At 32.3% G+C, this 17,397-nt stretch overlaps 1 protein-coding gene across 9 annotated transcripts in view; it reads right to left on the reverse strand.

Moving 5' to 3' along the window:
• Positions 1 to 17,397, reverse strand: part of baz (par-3 family cell polarity regulator) — a 45,291-nt gene that overhangs the window by 16,431 nt on the left and 11,463 nt on the right. For 2 of the 9 annotated variants that reach the window (XM_020952743.2, XM_086836749.1), the window contains exon 1: positions 5,527 to 5,674. The exons of 2 other annotated variants lie outside the window; for them this stretch is intronic. The gene's annotated coding sequence lies outside the window, so the exon portion shown is untranslated. Of the gene's footprint in view, positions 1 to 5,351; positions 5,675 to 17,397 lie in introns of those variants that run through there. 5 more of the 9 variants (XM_086836755.1, XM_086836752.1, XM_086836754.1 and 2 more) reach the window with 3 other exon arrangements.

Consider the following 17,397-nt stretch of genomic DNA (forward strand, 5'->3'; position numbering starts at 1 on the left):
TTAAGCACTCTAATTATTATCAATCGGAGCGATGCGATATGATATGACATCGAGTGGCTCTCATTTATACTATATATACATATAGGTTTCCCATGGTACCGAGGTCGCTGGCACCCGGGAAATGTTTCACAATGGAGGAGAAAGAAAATCCAACCTAAGCATCATTCAAAACTCAAACTCAAGTCTTGACTTTACTCACTACTCCCCAGGTTGTTGGCCAAAAGAAAGCCTTCCGTAATTACTCGAAAGCAGGCACAAAAACTAAGGCCATTTCCCTGAACCTTTAACACCCATCATGCGTGATATAAAAGTAAGAAAATGTAGAAGAAAAACTTCAAGAGCAGGAGGGGAAATGAAACCAACTATATTGCGGCTCATCAACTTTTGCTTTTGATTTTATTTTTTTCTCTCCACTTCTGTGTTCTCCTTTTTTTTCTGTTTTAGCCATGGCTTAATTACTCTCTGTCTTGGTAATTATGTGACATTTTAGGCCCAAGATCAAGGAAATTGCATTTGTATCTATGAGATATATTTTACACAGAGAGATCAAAGGGGAGAGAGATTGGTATAAGTTATTCTTACTCTATATTGTATGGTTTCTTTATGCATAATAAGCAAAGCAATCTTTAATTACTTATATAATATTAAGATTATACCTTCTATTTAACCATGAAACTTTTAAAACCAAACAAAAAATTGACTCTACTAATTTCAGTGTGAAAATTAAACCTTCTTCTCCTTTTCAGTTTACAAATTTTCCGCAAACTTGAATCCGAAAATCGTATTTCGCAAAGCCATGCTATTGGGTCACATTTCCGCTGAAGGGGTAAATAAAAAATACTGTCAAGATATATTACCCCACACCCTTTTGTGAGCCAGGGCCTTGAAGATATATATACTGAGATATACAGATATATAGTAGTATAGATCAAGACCCTTGTTTTTTGGACATTTTGACAAATTGAGAAGCATTTGCGGGGAGAAAACACAAAAGACCTTATGTACTTTGAAATTGTTTACCTAATGCGGCTCTATATTTATTTTTTGTCGTGTCTGTATGTTTGTTACGTTATAATATTAATTGCTGTTGAGTGGGCTTGGAAAAACTTTCATCTTTTCCTGGCCAAAGCCATTTATAAAGTGGAGCGTCGTTGTCGTCGTCGTTGTCATAAACTGCACTCGCACAAAACGAATGTTTGAACAACAAAAGCCGCTTACCTCAAAACCCTAACTCGTAATTGCCATTGCCGAAAAGTAAGTAAAATATATTCAACCAAAAACACACACACAACTGGTTCCATAAAGTTGAGTGAACCTTTCTTTTGGGGGGATTTACTCGCACTCATTCACTGTGATTGAGTAACACAGATTTTTAATTGATTTAAATGTCTGCGAGAGAGCTGAGACTTTTGCTTAATTGCACGTGAAAAAGGTAGAGGAAGTGCGGAAGTTTTGTATAAATTTGGAAGAAAAGTAAAAGCCAAGCATGCACTGGTAAAAAATTAAGAGACAACGATCAATAAAATAAAGAATAAATTATAGAATGAAGTTATTGAAAGAGGAAGTCTGTCAGTATTATTTTACAATAGGTTCTAAGCCTCATGCTTCTAGTTATGCCAATTTTTAGACCTTTTAATATGTAGTTAAAATAATGTCTTTTCTTTCATTAAAATATGTAAATAATATATATTATTTAAATTGTTGAAATTTACCAGAGTTTCTTATAAAATACAACAAGAAGAGTTGCTGTCAAAAGAAGCAAATAAAATAAGTAAGGGAACTTCATGTGCTTAGCAAAACACACATAATTTGTTGTTACAAACTCAAGAACTTATTGTAAATTGGAAAAAATATCTTTCAAAATATCTTAAAAATTAAAAAAAAAAAAAATGTTTATATCACTTTTTTCTGTGTGTAGAAACCCCCTAAAAAAAGAGAAGCATTACTTTAAATGCCTTTTGAAAACCTTGATGTCTGTGCTCCGCTGGCTCTCATTATGCAAGCGTTATTAAGTAGTTTAGTTATATACACTTTTATCTACCATAAATGTTGGTGATAAGACTGATTAGAGGAGGTGAGGGAAAGGCAAGGGGATTAAGGCAACCACGTGCTTCCATCGTAATTCGCATTCGTTTCAGGTCAATTGAGTTCACTGTCACTTTCACTCACTGTCTTCGGTCACTTTTCTCTCTCTCCCTCTCTGTGTATATATATATATGAGTATATATCTGTCTCCCCAACAAGTTTAAGTTTTATTTTGTTGTATTTTATTTACTCAGTTTTTATTTTTAAGCCACTTTGGTGACAACACACTCTCCAAAGGCAAACAGTTAATCAAGCGATGGGAATCGAAGCCGGCTTTTAACTGTTCATTTTCGATTGTTTTGATTCGTTTTGTTTGATGGCCAACAATCATCGATTTATTGGTATTTATACTTTGTTTAGCTTTCGTCACTATTGTGGCTTTTCAGCTGCCTTTGTTGTATTTTTTATACCCTTGCAGGGTAGTATATATTTTCAGTCAGAAGTTTGCAATGCAGTAAGGAGTCACCTCCAACCGTAAGTAAGTAACTGTGATCCGTAAGTAACAATGAACATTAAGTAACAATGATCAGTAAATAAATATGATCAGTAAGTAACTCTAAACAATAAGTATCAATGGACATTAAGTAACTATGATCAATAAGTATCTATGAGCAGAAAGTAACTATGAGCAGTAAGTAACTCTGATCAGTAAATAAATATGATCAGTGATTAACTCTGAACAGTAAGTATCTATGACCAGTAAGTAACTATGATCAGTAAGTATCAATGAACACTACTTATGATCAGTAAATAACTATAATCAGTAAATATCAATGAACACTAAGCATCTATGACTAAGCATCTATAACTATGATCTGTAAGTATCTATGAACATTAAATAACTATAATCAGTAAATAACTATGAGCAGTGATTAACTCTGAGCAGTAAGTAACTCTGAACATTAAGTTTTTATGACCAGTAATTAATTATGATCAATAAGTAAATATGATCAGTAAGTATCTATGACTAGTAAGTATCACTTACTTAAATTGAACACTACTAAACAATGACTTGCAACTTTTGAAACACAACACATATCTGAGACCTGGCTGGTAGAAGCCACTTCGTTCCGGGGATGTTAGAACAAGTTGAGAATTAGAAGCACAGACGTGCAAGATTTGTTTTGGAACAAATTTAAGCTATTTCAATGAAACTATGGGGTTCTTACGATCCGAAAATTTAAAGAAAAAATAATAGCAACTTTTTCATTTTTCAACAGATTTGTATCAAATTTAATATATATCTTTTATATATTATTCTAAAATTTTGTGCAACATTTTATGAAAATCTGACTACTATATCATAGAGGTACCCTTGGAACGATCGAGAAACTAATACAATTAAAAATTAAAACACATAAATACAACTTAAGAAACCACTTGAAAGTGGATTAAAAGAATGATTATGGCATCAAGATCATAATCAATAAAGAAATAAATAAGAAACCCCCCCTTTAAAGCTACAAATTCTTCTATTGACTATTGCCACAAATATTTTATCAAAATCGTAACAAAAAAACAAACCGAAACCAAAGTCATATAAACCCGAAAGTTATTTTATCTGGGGAGGATGATAAGATTAATGCCCGGTGCTGATATACTTGCAAGAATCGAAAGCAAAACGGCCTCTATATATATATATATATATAGTATAAATACAGATATATATTGTACAAATAGTAAATAGTATTTGTGGAATCCAAACTAGCCAAGGTGGAACCACTACAGTGGGTCAAACCCACCCAATCGATGCCAAAGCCAGTGAAGGCCAACCGCAGAATACTAGAAGAAAAAAAAACAACAAAACAACGCTAAAAATAATAAAAAATAAAAGCACAACTCAAGCGGCAACTCCAACTGGTGGAACCAACACCAACCCCCTCTGTTAACCACGCCCCTGGGCTGGGAACCTGCTCCCCCCATTGGAGTGTTCTATGGTTCTGAGTCGTTCTCATTCGAATATGGATTCTGGTTCTAGTTGCATTCCTGTCAAGTGAAAGTCACCAGAATCAAGGCTATATACAAGTTAAATCTATAAAGTTGGAGTTATAACATGGATTATATATAGGGAAACTAAAACTTATTTAACTTGGGCTAAATTAAGAGAAAGCCTTGATTATTTTCAGTCTCATTACAAAGCTATTAAGCTTGAAGAACCTAAATTAAAAGATCATCTTAACTCTAAACTCTTTAAAGTGTTTAAAATACTTTAAACTATGATACAAACATTACATAAATATTGGAAATATATTTCTGAAATATTCTCAAGAGTTTTACTCACAAAAACAAACCTGATCAAATCAAGTTTCAATTATAAAACCTCAATTTAATTCCAGATAGGACTAATACTATAGCAAATACATCATAAATACACCCGATATTAAAGGTATAGAAGTTCTAGGATCTGCAGGTAGTATTAATCCCATAAACCCAAGACACAATCAATAATAATTAAAAACCCTAAGCCGGAATGTAACTAAATTCCTCAAAGGCATCCTCTTACACCTTTACACCCTTAAGAAATGTGGTAACACTGTCTGGTTTTAATTAGCTGGAAATTGGAAACCCAAAATGGATTTATTAGGCATCCCGAGTTAATTGACAGAGAAGGAAACGGCTCAGACAAAAAGGTCAAAGGATCCTATCCTATCCGATTCGAAGGGAAGCCCTTAAAGAAGTCACATAAATAAAGACAAGGGAATGCCATATGGTATATATACACATTATATTGTGGGAATAATTCTCACTCTTGGTCGGTGTTTCTACAAAACAGGTGTGAGGTGACCCTAAGCAATTAGAGGAAAGAAATTAATTTGAACTTTGTTTATAAGGTTTTTAAGTATAGATTATATAAAAAACTATAAATTGGATAACCTTTTATATATAGTTATATGTTGGTTCTTTCAAAGAAATAAATAGCAAACCAAAATATATTTAAATGGATGGATTAATTTCTTCCAGTGCACCTTTTGCATGTCAAGACATTTCCTGCATTTCCTTGATCATCGTCATGGGAAGCTAAGCACCAAACAGAAAAACCATTTTCGAAAGAATGAAATGAAGGAAAATCAACCCTAAGAAAACAACAAGTGTTTGCTCTCTTCTCACATATTTAAACAAAAAAATAACACAAGAAAATTCGCTTTATCTGCAAAATTTATCTGCAATCTCAACTGTTTCTTTGCGTGTTTGCCAGTTTAGATATATATTTTTCTCCTCTTTTTCAGATAGCACTTTAGATAAACCTTAAATTCTTCTTTACACACATAAACACACTCATATACAGTGGCCTTAAAACTGTGGCATTGCAACAATGCCAAGTTCTTGCACATTTTTTGGCACTTGAACAAAACACAAGAAAATAATAATAACACTTGATTTTAGCTTGGTATTTTGTTTTTTTTTTTATTCTATATATTTTGTTGCGAATTAATTCCGAACCGTCAAGACAATTGCATTAAATATTTAAGCATTATTTAAGCAGTTAAAAAACAACAACAAAAAACAAACAGCAACCACAACAAAGTACCGACGACAGCCAGCGGCTGCGACGTCCGACGTCGACGCATTTCGGAACCGAAGTGAATGTGAGAAAAAAATACAAATGAAGTGGGAACACGCTCCCAAAAACAACACACACACACACAAGGCTGTGTGTGTTGGAGAGAAAGAGAAGCGATCACAGGTGTGCACTGCGAGAAAAAAATACCGGTTTATATTACTAATCTGTGTATAAAAATCATTTCTAAACAGCTTACACAATTTATTATGAATAATAAACCAGCAAAATATATATATTTTTGTATATGAGTATAAAAATCATTTCTAAACAGCTTTCACAATTTATTATAAATAATAAACCAGCAAAAATTGCAAATTATATATATTTTTTGATGTATTTAATCTGCTTTTAATCTACTAAAAATCTCTCAGTGCGATTGAGAGAGTCAGCTAGACCGCTCTCTATCTATCTTTTGCTATCTCTCCCTCTCTCTCTCTGTTCCTCTCTGTTTGGTTCGCAAATGACCACCGGACAGAGAGATAGCAACAACAACAAAAACAACTACAACAACAACTACAACTACAACAACAACAAAAAACAACTACAACAACAACAAAAAACAACAACAACGGTGAGGAAGAACTTTGTCAAGCGGAACGCAAACTAAAATGCGCAAAAACAACAATAGCAAAAAGCTACTGCAAGTATAAAATCCAACAAAAAAAAATACTACAAAAAAAATACTACAAAAAAAAATATAACAACAAAAAATACTACAACAAAAAAAATACTACAACAAAAAAACTACAGGAAAAGGGGATGCAACTAGCAATTGCAACAACAACAAAAACAAGAGCAACCCGAAGAAGACCAAGTAGAAGTAGCAACAAGTGCAACACCATATTTAAGTCAACGAATATTCAATACCCTAGAGTTAATATTAAATGTTAAAGAGTTTGAAATCATAATTAAGGCTTCAACAAAAATGGGATTTTTATGCCCTTGTATTTCAGTCAGAAGCTTAAAATATATAGAAAGAGTCATTTCCGAGCCCATAAACCATCTATATTCTTGATCAGCATAAACAGGAGATTCTTTCTAGATACTTCCGGAAGAAAACAAAATTTTAACATATTTTTCAAAATTTTATAACATTTTTATATTTTTATAACAATGTAACGTTAAAATCTTTAAAAATTGACAAAAAATTTGAAATTTTTTAAAAGGTAAATTAAGTATGCAGATTTATTAACTGCCAAAAAACTAACACAGGAACGATTTCTGAATTGAGATTTATGCATTTTTGACAAAGTTATGCGATTTTTAAACTTTGATTGTCCCATAAAACAATATTTAAAAAATTATCAAATAAAAATTACGATTTTAAAAATCTTGCAGAGGAAAAAATAATTTTAATCAGTGAAGGAGACATTTCCGTATATATATATATTCTTGATCAGCATTAAAATGAGAGTTTTTCTAACCATGTTGGAAAGACAACAAAAATTTTGAAATTTTTTCATAATTTTATAGGGGTTACATAATTAAAATGTACAAAATTCGGCAAAAATTTCGATTTTTTGTAATATTAAATTTAGTATGTAGATTTATTAACCACCAAAAAACTAACACAGGAACGATTTCTAAATTAAAATTAATGCAGTTTTTGCTTAGTTATGAGCTTTTTAAAATTTGATTTTGTTCTAAAAATTTTTCCCTGTAAATACTTCCTAAACAAAAGAATATCCAACAAATAATGATATTTAAATTGCACTTCAAACTGTTTATAAAACCCATATACCCCCCAGAAAGATCGTCTTCCTGGGCGGCGCTGAATGCAAATTTATGTGAGAGGAAAAACCAAAGGAAAAGAGACAAAGGAAGCCTGGCACCAAAGGAGGAATTTTGAGGCGACGCCAGGACGTCGTCTTGGTCGTCTTGGTCGTCTTGGTCGTCTTCGTTGGCATTGTTAAGTCCCCGTTGATCTTCACTTCAGGCGGCAAACAATTCCTAGAGAACATCGATTGACGACGTCGGTGACGACGCCTGATAATGAGGATGAGGATAAGGTTGCCCGGGATGGTAATCATCGTCATTAACAGTTTCCTTTTTCCCCTTCTCTGGTACCAAATTAATAAATAACAACAATAGCATGGCCTTCGAGGTGCCATGTTGTTGTTGCGCATTTTCCATTGGAAAATTCTCGCGCAATGAAACCAAACGAACTGGAAAGCTTCCTTTTTTTCATAAAAGCACAGAGGAAAACTGCACAAACGTTGGCATAATTAATGAGAGAAACCAAACAACAACAGCAAAAAGCAAGAAAAATAAATAAATGAAAAATAATTAATTATGTTAATGCATAAATACAATATGTTGTTACAGTCTTGATTCTTTTACAAGCTGTTATAAAAGAGAATAATGAATATATATATAAATATACATATATACATTTTCAAATTAATTTAAGATACAAAATACTCTACAAATAACCTTTATAAATAAGTAAGCTCCTTTGAGAGTCTTTACTGTACTTTCAGCTAACTTGTTACCTATTAATACGCTTTTTTCTTCGCCAAACGAATGTAGAGAAAGAGTGGCTCATCAAGTTCTGATTGCATTTAATTCGCATGAAAGCCACTCAATCACTCAGGTGAGTCATCAATCAAGACATCATTAGCAGTACCTACGATTCTTTCTTTCTTTTTGCAATTAACTGAGTCTCTGTGGAAGGAAATTGCCATTGTTTTTGGCTTAAACTCTCTTCAAAACTGTAGCCAGCCAAAACTTCCGTTTGGCTTAAAGACAACAAATAAAAAAAAACACACACATAAATTTGGCTTTGTCATCGGCTAAAATGCGAGCACACAAAACTAATGAGCAATAAGTCAGAGGGGAGGTGAGGGAAACATACACCCGATGCACTCAAAGGAATATTAATCCAGGTTAAAGCATAACAAATGTATAAATTTATAAAAATACTATTAAATCTGTAAAACATCTGTAAATTCCATATAGTTCACACTTTTAAGCCCGACTTTTGTGTGTAATTTCAGCTTGAAATCAAAGTCTCTGCTGATTTCTCTCTCTGTAGCCGAAAAGTGTGTGTGGTTTTCATTATAGAAAAGTTCCCAGCTGTTGGTCTCGTTTTTTTCTACCGTCTTTTTTTTCACAGTTTTGCCAAGTTGCTCGACTGGTCCATTGTCCCAGCATTTGTGTATTTATTTATTGAAGTGTGAGTGTATTGTTAAAACAATAGACACAGGCAAATAGATAAAAAAAAATAATAATATTAAAAAAAACTAGAAGCCAAGTTCGTTCACCATTTCACCCAATTTTTGATTTGCAATTTTTTTTTTCGTTTTTATTTTATTTTGATTTTGATTATGAGTTATTTTTACTAATTAGACAACTTCATTGACCTTGAGCTTACTTCATTAACTATGTTTGAAAATATTAAAAAATTCATTTCATTAAATATATTTAGCAAATTTTTAAAAAGTACACCAAAGACAGAAAACTTGATGTACTAAAGCGATCTCTAGTGGTCAGGCAAAGGCTTTAAAACCGTAGACATATTTGTAAAATTAATATTATTAATCAATGTTTTATGATGAAACACTATAAGGAAATAAAATAAACCTATTTTCTCGTTTATATACATATCTTTTAAATACCTTTTTGTTTAAGAAAATGAAGATATTAACTGTATTAGTGTTAGTTTTTGTATTCCTTGGCAGCGCCATCTACACAGTGGGCCACTAAACTACAATAACTTAAGTTACACTAAAAGCCGCTGTAGACTTGTGGCGTCTTGGTAAAATGTGTAGAATATTGTGTAAGATGTGTGTAAATAATAATATCTACATATACTGAAATATTTTTGTTTACAGTTCTTTAAATATAAAAAAAACATCAAATGAGATATTTGGTTTAAAAAAGAAATAATAATAAAATGAAATTTTGTATTACAAAATAGATTTTAAGTATGAAAATTATGCTACTTTAGGTTAAAAACCATATTTTTTATACATATAAGAGTCTCCCTTTTTTTGTAATTATTTTTTTTATATTAGTACTGGCATATTTAAATGAGTTATTTGCTGTTAAAGCAGTTGTTAGGTTTCCCATTCAACCCAAAAATAATGTTTTTCTTTCCTTTTATGGGGTTGCAACAATTGCTTTTGACTGAGATAAGATATGAGAGGATCTGCTGTTTATGAATCTCTCCTTCCTATTCTATATAGATCTATATATCAATTTTGTAGACTGGAGGAATCCAGGCATTCAGCATTCTCAACTTGCGACTCACTGCACCCATGGCATGTGTCAGCTTGGTGCCTGCATTTCATTTGTCAGATGGAAAAAAAGGCCCGTCCAACTGGGTCATCATCTACACGACACATACCTGTTGTTACCTGCTAATGCCCCGCCTCTACTTCTCTTCTCCTCCGTTCTTCTCTTTTTTCAATTAACTAGCTGTTATCTCACCTGCAAGTAAACAGAATGGAAAAGAAAAATTAGTTTTCGATTATTTTTATTTGGGGTAGGCGCATAGACACAACAGCAATAAAATGGAGCAACGATAAAAGCAAATGTAGAGCAGATTGATAAGTTACCAAAAATAGAAAGAACTATGTGGAATTATTAGGAGCAAAGCCGGGTGTTAAAAAAGTATAAATATATGCCTTAAATAGTAAGTATTTATTTAAGTAATATAATCTCAGATAAAGTCAAGCCTTAAGATAAGTTTTATAAGTATAATATAATTCGACTCTAAATATCTTTCTATTTTCTAACCTATAAAGCCAAAAATTATGAAAATATACCTTAATTTGTAAGTATTTATTTAAGTAATATATTCAATAGAAAAACAAGTTTATGGACATTTTTTAGAAGTAATCTCAGATAAAGTCAGGCCTTAATATAAGTTCTTCAAATAAAATATCATTCTACTTTAAATATATTTGCCTTTCCATCCTTTTCTTAACTATAAAGCCTCCTAATACATTATAAAATTAACTCTTATAAATACCTTTCAAAAGATATATTTATTTATATTTTTTGAAGCTTTAATTTTGTTCTTATTTAAAGATACTAATTAAAGAATAGAAAAAGATTTTCATGGCACCTTTTTCCCGCTTTTAAATTCATAAAGAAAATTAGTTGCAGTTCGCTTCCCCATATTTTCTCACCTCCCACACAATATATCCCCCCTTCTCTCATTTGATTTTTCCACAATTTCCCTTGTGCTTTTGCCTGTTGCTTTGGCCACGTCTCATTTCATTTGACACTCTCTGAATCTCTGAAGGGGGATCTTCTCTTGGGCCATTTGTGGGGCTTCCTCCTCCTGCTCCTCCTGCTCCTCCTCCAAAGCCCACCAACACCCACTGTTTTGCCACTAAGTGGATTTGCTATCTCTGCTTGCGCCTTATTTCCCATTTTATTAGCCACCGTGCACCAGTTGGCCGTGCTTCGTTACATTTTCATGCAACAAGCAACAGACGACAACAAACAGAGACGAAAAAAAAATAATATAAGAAAGAAAATCGAGGGGGGGGGCGGGGGGAGGGAGGAAAACTGTAGGGACGCCAAAAGAAAAATGTTTTTCTAATGTCAAAGACACGATCAATTACAAGCGGCTTAAAGTCGGCGGCTCGTGACTCGCTCTTGTTGTTGCGGTTACAGTAAACACTAGTTAAAGTGAAACCTTAACAATGTGAGCTTTAATAATATATATTTTAAATACTTTCATCTTTTTTATTATTTGGTTGTTTCAATACAGTTATTGAAAATAACAAAATATATCATTTTAATTTAATTTTAGATAAATTAAAAAAAAAAAAAAAACAAAAAACAAAAGAAAAAGAAACCCCCATGCAAAATGCTGGAATTTATAGATATATTTATATATTATATTATATATATATTATATTATACCCTTGCAAGGGTATTTTAATTTAAGTCAGAAGCTCGAAACGCAGTGAAGGAGTCATTTCCGACCCTATAGATCATATATATTCTTGATCAGCATCAACAGGAGATTCTTTCTAGATACTTCCGGAAGAAAACAAAATGTTAACATATTTTTCAAATTTTTATAATCGTTAAAATGTAGAAAAATCAACAAAAATGTTGAATTTTTAAAACTTTAAATTGAATATGCAGATTTATAAACCGCCAAAAAACTAAGACAGGAGCGATTTCTGAATTGAAATTAATGCATTTTTGACAAAGTTATGCGATTTTTAAACTTTAATTGACCCAGAAAAATATTTATACAATTATCAAATAAAAATATCGATTTTAGGAATCTTGCAAAGGAAAAATTATTTTTAATCAGTGAAGGAGCCCTTTCCGACCCTATAAATCATATATATTCTTAATCAGCATTAACAGGCGAATCGATCTAGCTATGTCCGGTACAAATTTAATTTTTTCAAAATTGGAAAAATTTTATAAGGGGTTGCAACGTTAAAATTTTCCAAAATTTATTAAGAAAATAAAAAATTTTAAGAGTTTTAATTGAGTATGCAGATTTATTAACCTTTAAAAAATTAACATTTTAAAACTTTCCGAATTTAAATTAATGCATTTTTACCTTAGTTATGAGTTTTTTTCGATTTGTCGATAAAATTGTCATATAAAAAAAATATCGATAATCGGTATTCCTATATAATAATTTATTATTAAATAAAGAACCTACATACTTCAAGAACCTTTCTTGTAGTTTTTTTTCTATTTCCTGTTCATTAAAAACCATTAGCCAAAAGTTAAACCTAAGTAAGTTGCACTGTACCTGAACATTGTTGTGAGTGGTGTGGTTGTGTGTGGTATGGTGTGGTTGTGTGTGGTTTGGTAGTGTGTGTTGTGTGTTGTTTGTTGTTTGTCGTGTGTTGGAGTTGGGGGCCACCAGGTGGAGGGGAAATCTTTGGGTAGCCGCACTCGAGTCGCACTTTGATTTGACACGCAGAGCGAGGGAAACGTGAGAGGAATCACTGTGGAGGAGGAGGAGGAGATACTGGAGAGAGGGGGTACAGAGAGGGGGTAGCCTCGTCCCGGTCCCTAAAGTAGGACCAAAACTAAGCCGAACCCAAGAAGACAAACCCCTTTTTCTTTGGAGCGACGGACGAGTGACGTTTATTTATGCATCTGCTTGCTCTGAATTTTAAAATTTTGTAAGACAAAACAGACAAGGATCTGTTTTCTTGGCATGTGAAGGCGGATTTCGATTCCAAACCCTAGGATTGCAGCAAAGCAAACCATTTACCTAATGGATGGGATGTGTCAATGGGGAATGTGAGCAGACTAATTCTGGGGAAAATGCCACAGAAAATTAAGTAATAGACAAGCGATGTAATCTGAATACGGAATAGAAAACCTATTTGAAATGTTTACAATGAGATTATGGGAGTGATTGTGAGGTGTGACTATGATTTACAGAAAGATCTAACACAAAACATAAGGGACATTATAATGATTTAAGGCATTTCGATTGGTTCAATTTAAAAAAATCTATATAAATATAAATATGTAAGTCTCTTTTAACAGTGAGTAACTATGATATATAATTAACTATGATCAGTAAGTACCTACAACCAGTTATTAACTATGATCAGTAAGTATCTATGATAAAAAAATCAGTTAATTAATATGATCAGTAATTAACTTTGAATAGTAAGTATCTATGGCCAGTAAATAACTCTGATCAGTAAGTATCAATGATCAGTAAGTATATATAAACAGTATGTATGTATGTATGATCACTTACTTAATTTGAACACTAATAAACAATGACTTGCAACTTTGTAACACAACACATATCTAAGACATGGCTGGTAGAAGCCACTTCGTTCCAGGGATGTTAGAACAAGTTGGGAATCATAAGTACAGACGTGCGAGATTTGTTTTGGAACAAACTTAAGCTATTTCAATGAAACTATGGTGTTCTTCTTCTATCTAATTTTACTAGTATATAAGTCGGAGCATGGCGAATCGGTGGACTATATATATAGCTGCCATAGAAACAATAGGGAAAGTTTAAGAAAATAAATTATAATTTTTTTAGTACTCAACAGATTTTCATCAAATTTAAGATATAGCCGTTATATATTTATCTAGAATTTTGTGTACAATTTTATGAAAATCGAACTACTATATCATGTAGCTGCCATAAAAACGATCGTTTATTGAGGAATGAAATGAAATGAAAATGTTTTAACATAAATATATATATTTTATTTTCCGGAGTGATGATTCACAAAGTAATCCAACACAAAACGCAAGGGGACACTATTATAATTTAAATTTTAACGTATTTAAATTCTGTTTAACTATTAAAAAAAACCTATATTTTCACCCAAAGTATACCCTATTAATGCCAACTAAAAATCCTATTAACAATGTGATCTAGTGAATCATCATTATTTGTCCCATTGAGAGTACTTATCTTGTGGTTTTCTGCTGTTTTTCCAAGTCATTTAGCGCCAATGGAACAGATTGAAGAAGTAAAGTAAAGTAAAAAAACAAAAACCTGACCCAGAGACAACCAAAGAATATATATATTTGTAACAAAGTATATAAATATATATATAGTAAATACAAGACACGCTTCCAATTGTAATTATCTAAGCGACTTGGGTCACCTCTTCTTTATTTTGTTAAAAGAAAAGCGAAAACAAAAACTAATACTAAAGTCAACAACAAAATAAACCAATCGGATATTGCGCAAGCTTTAAATTGTTGTCTTTTTTTTATGTTTTGTGTTTTTTGTCTATTTATTTTTTAATGTGTGTGAATTTCCGCAATGCCATTGGGGCCATCCAACAGGTTAAAAGGTGGAACAGGCCCCACGATGAAAAGGGGGGTCAAAAAGGGGTGGCTTATGGGTGGGCAAGGGGTCAAAGTTCACAGAGAGAAAAAAAAGGGTTATGCAAAAGCCAAGACAGAAAGAGAGGCTCGATCGCTTCAAGTGAAAGTGAGACAGCAAATTGGTTTGAAGGAAAAAAAAGAGAGACATCGAAACGACGGAAACGCATTTTCTTGCGTTTGCTTTTCAAGGCAAACCAGCTGGAGATAAAAGCTGCAGATGTAACAGCAACTTCACTTAATCGATCAATCAATCAATCAATCAATCATCCAATCAATCAAGCTCCCTTTATTGCTGTGTGGGCTCTCTTTGGTAACCGCAACAAAGCCAAGACAATAAGTGCTAAGAAAAGTGATCATCGTAAACAGTCTTGGCTAACTTTTTGGGATTTTCTTTTTACAAAAAAATTTATAAAATAACAAATTTACAAAGTTTTAACAATTACATAAATAAATTATAATAAAAATATTTACATATTTGACAAAGAAAAAATAATTCAAATATAAAGGCACACTAAAACACTAATAATAATATATAATATGTATCAATTATAACATGAATTCCATTTATAAATCTAGAGATAAGATAATTATTTATTTAAGTTGAAACATTCTTAAGCTCAACTAACGAGTGTCCACTGTAGCCTTTGGTAACTGGATTCCACTTTTGGGGCTTGTCTTCGGACGATTCTTATTATTATTATCATCCGTCTCCGATTCTTGGCAAAACGAAACAAAAGATCGAGAGAGAGGAGATGCAAGATGAAGAAAGGCTTCTTATTCTTATTTCTGGGGTATCCAAAAACAATATAATTTATTGTTTGCGGAATTGAAAGGAAAGGAGTAAGCCGAGATTTACATTAAAGTGTGTTTGTGTGTCGCATGACACAGAATGTGAATGTACAGTGAAAAAACCAGAGGCAAATTATGGTGAAATTATGAAAAAGAGAAGCTCTTATAACTTTGGGTTTGTTTATGTTGATTTATCATTTAAATAAATATTTTGTATAATTTTTATTGAGGCATTTATGAAACTTTAAAGCTAAGAACTGGAACTTATCAAGGGATACCATATAAAAGATCGCATAATTCCATTATTCACTATAATGTGTCCACCGTAATGCCGTAGAAAGCGTTAAATGAAAGCTTCCTTTATTTTTCTCCTCAACCACAAAGCAAAACGCAAGACAAAGCCCAAAGAAACAGACAAAAGGATCGCAATTTCATGCTAAATGCCACTTAAATATGTACTTCAAATAGAACAGCAACAGAAAGACCCCTTTCTACTACTACGAATGAGTGTATACACTCCCTTCGTCTCTTTCCCATACTTCCCCCACAGAGAGAAGATATGTACCTGCATTGTAATGGCTGAAAGAACTCGGAGTTTCAGGTCAAACAATAATATGGATTTCTAGGAAATTCACCGAATGACAGGCGACAAAAACATTAAAATGAAATTAGAAGAGAAATTTATGGGCTTGGTTCCTGAGTCCAGGGGAATCGTAAACATTAACAATTTCAGTTTATTTGCTCCTCAAAAAATGCCAAAGAAGGTGGAGTTTTATTTTGAGACTGGTTATATAAACTCTTTATAAGAATTTCATTTCATTTCCTGACAGACAGCCCTGAACCGACGCAACCCTGTGCAAAAGTTCATATTACTTCATAAACAACACGAATAACAATTATCACAAAGAAACACAAACTATAAACTATGAATATTATTATGCACAAAAAGCAAAAGCAACTCTATAAAGCCGATGACAAATCTTTTTAATGTTTTTCGTGTGTGTTTATTTTTTTTGGGTTACCCAAATCATTTCTATATAGAAATTAATTTTACTTTTTTTCTGGTATTTGGTTTTTTTATTGTTCATGGAAGTGAAATGAAAGAAATGCCCAAAAATGCTTACAACAGGGGAGAGCTCAAAGAAATAAAAAACAAATAAATGGAAAGTGTTTGGGTGACGAACAGTCTTGGTTTTGGTCCATAAATAAATGTCCAATGGAAAGTAAGAAAAGTTGTGTTAACACAACAGAAAAGCTAATGCTAAAGGGAAGCAAATAGGGGATATTTTTAGACTTTTGTTTAAGATTTATTTATATACAATTAATTAAAGATCTTGGGTTAAAATATAAATACATTCTTGCAATTGAATCAATTATATTTCTTGTATTTCATATTTTTCTTTGTATTTAATATTTTTCTTAAGGCCTTACAATTTATCTTTGCTTTTTTTATGTTATTTATTAAAAGATTAACATTTTTATTTGTCCCAGAATTTCATACTTTATCCCTTATTTATTTATTTCTTTTATTTACAAATTTCAAGGCGTGCAAAATAGTTGGTTGTGTTTTTGTTGTGGCTTTTATTTTTGCTGCTAAGCAATTTCAAGGCCAGGCCAAAGTTGTTTTTATTGTTGTGGCATGTGGGTGCATTATACACTCACACACACACACACTTACAAACACACCCATATTTATTTTGCCTGCTCAATTGGAACAACTTTTTGGCGCTCTCTTCTCATCCGCCATTTGCCGCCAACGAGCTCCGAGTTTGTCGCCTCAGTCTTTTGTTTTGCGCGCAAAAAATCAAAGAGAGGAGAGAGAGGAGAGAGCAAGTGAGCTAAAGAGAGAGCAGAGCATGCAAAAGAGCGGTAATATGCTCTCTATCTCTCTCTCTCGTTAGGCAACAAGAGCATCGCCCCCGCTCTAAATACAGTGGAGCTCTCCTTTAAACAACCAAAAGTTAGATCAAAAATAAATTACTTAAAATAAAAGAAAGATTTAAATTAATATACTAATAATAAATATAATTAATATATAAATAATTACTGTATCTATTTGCAATTAAATTGTGGGAAAATGTTTTATAGGCCATATAGACTGTATTTGAGTGATTTAAAACGCAGACAGAAAATGCGCAAATTGGCAATAG

Source organism: Drosophila serrata, unplaced genomic scaffold (assembly GCF_035046125.1).
Source record: "Drosophila serrata isolate PLE 108 unplaced genomic scaffold, ASM3504612v1 contig_293, whole genome shotgun sequence".
Classification (NCBI taxonomy): Eukaryota; Metazoa; Arthropoda; class Insecta; order Diptera; family Drosophilidae; genus Drosophila; species Drosophila serrata.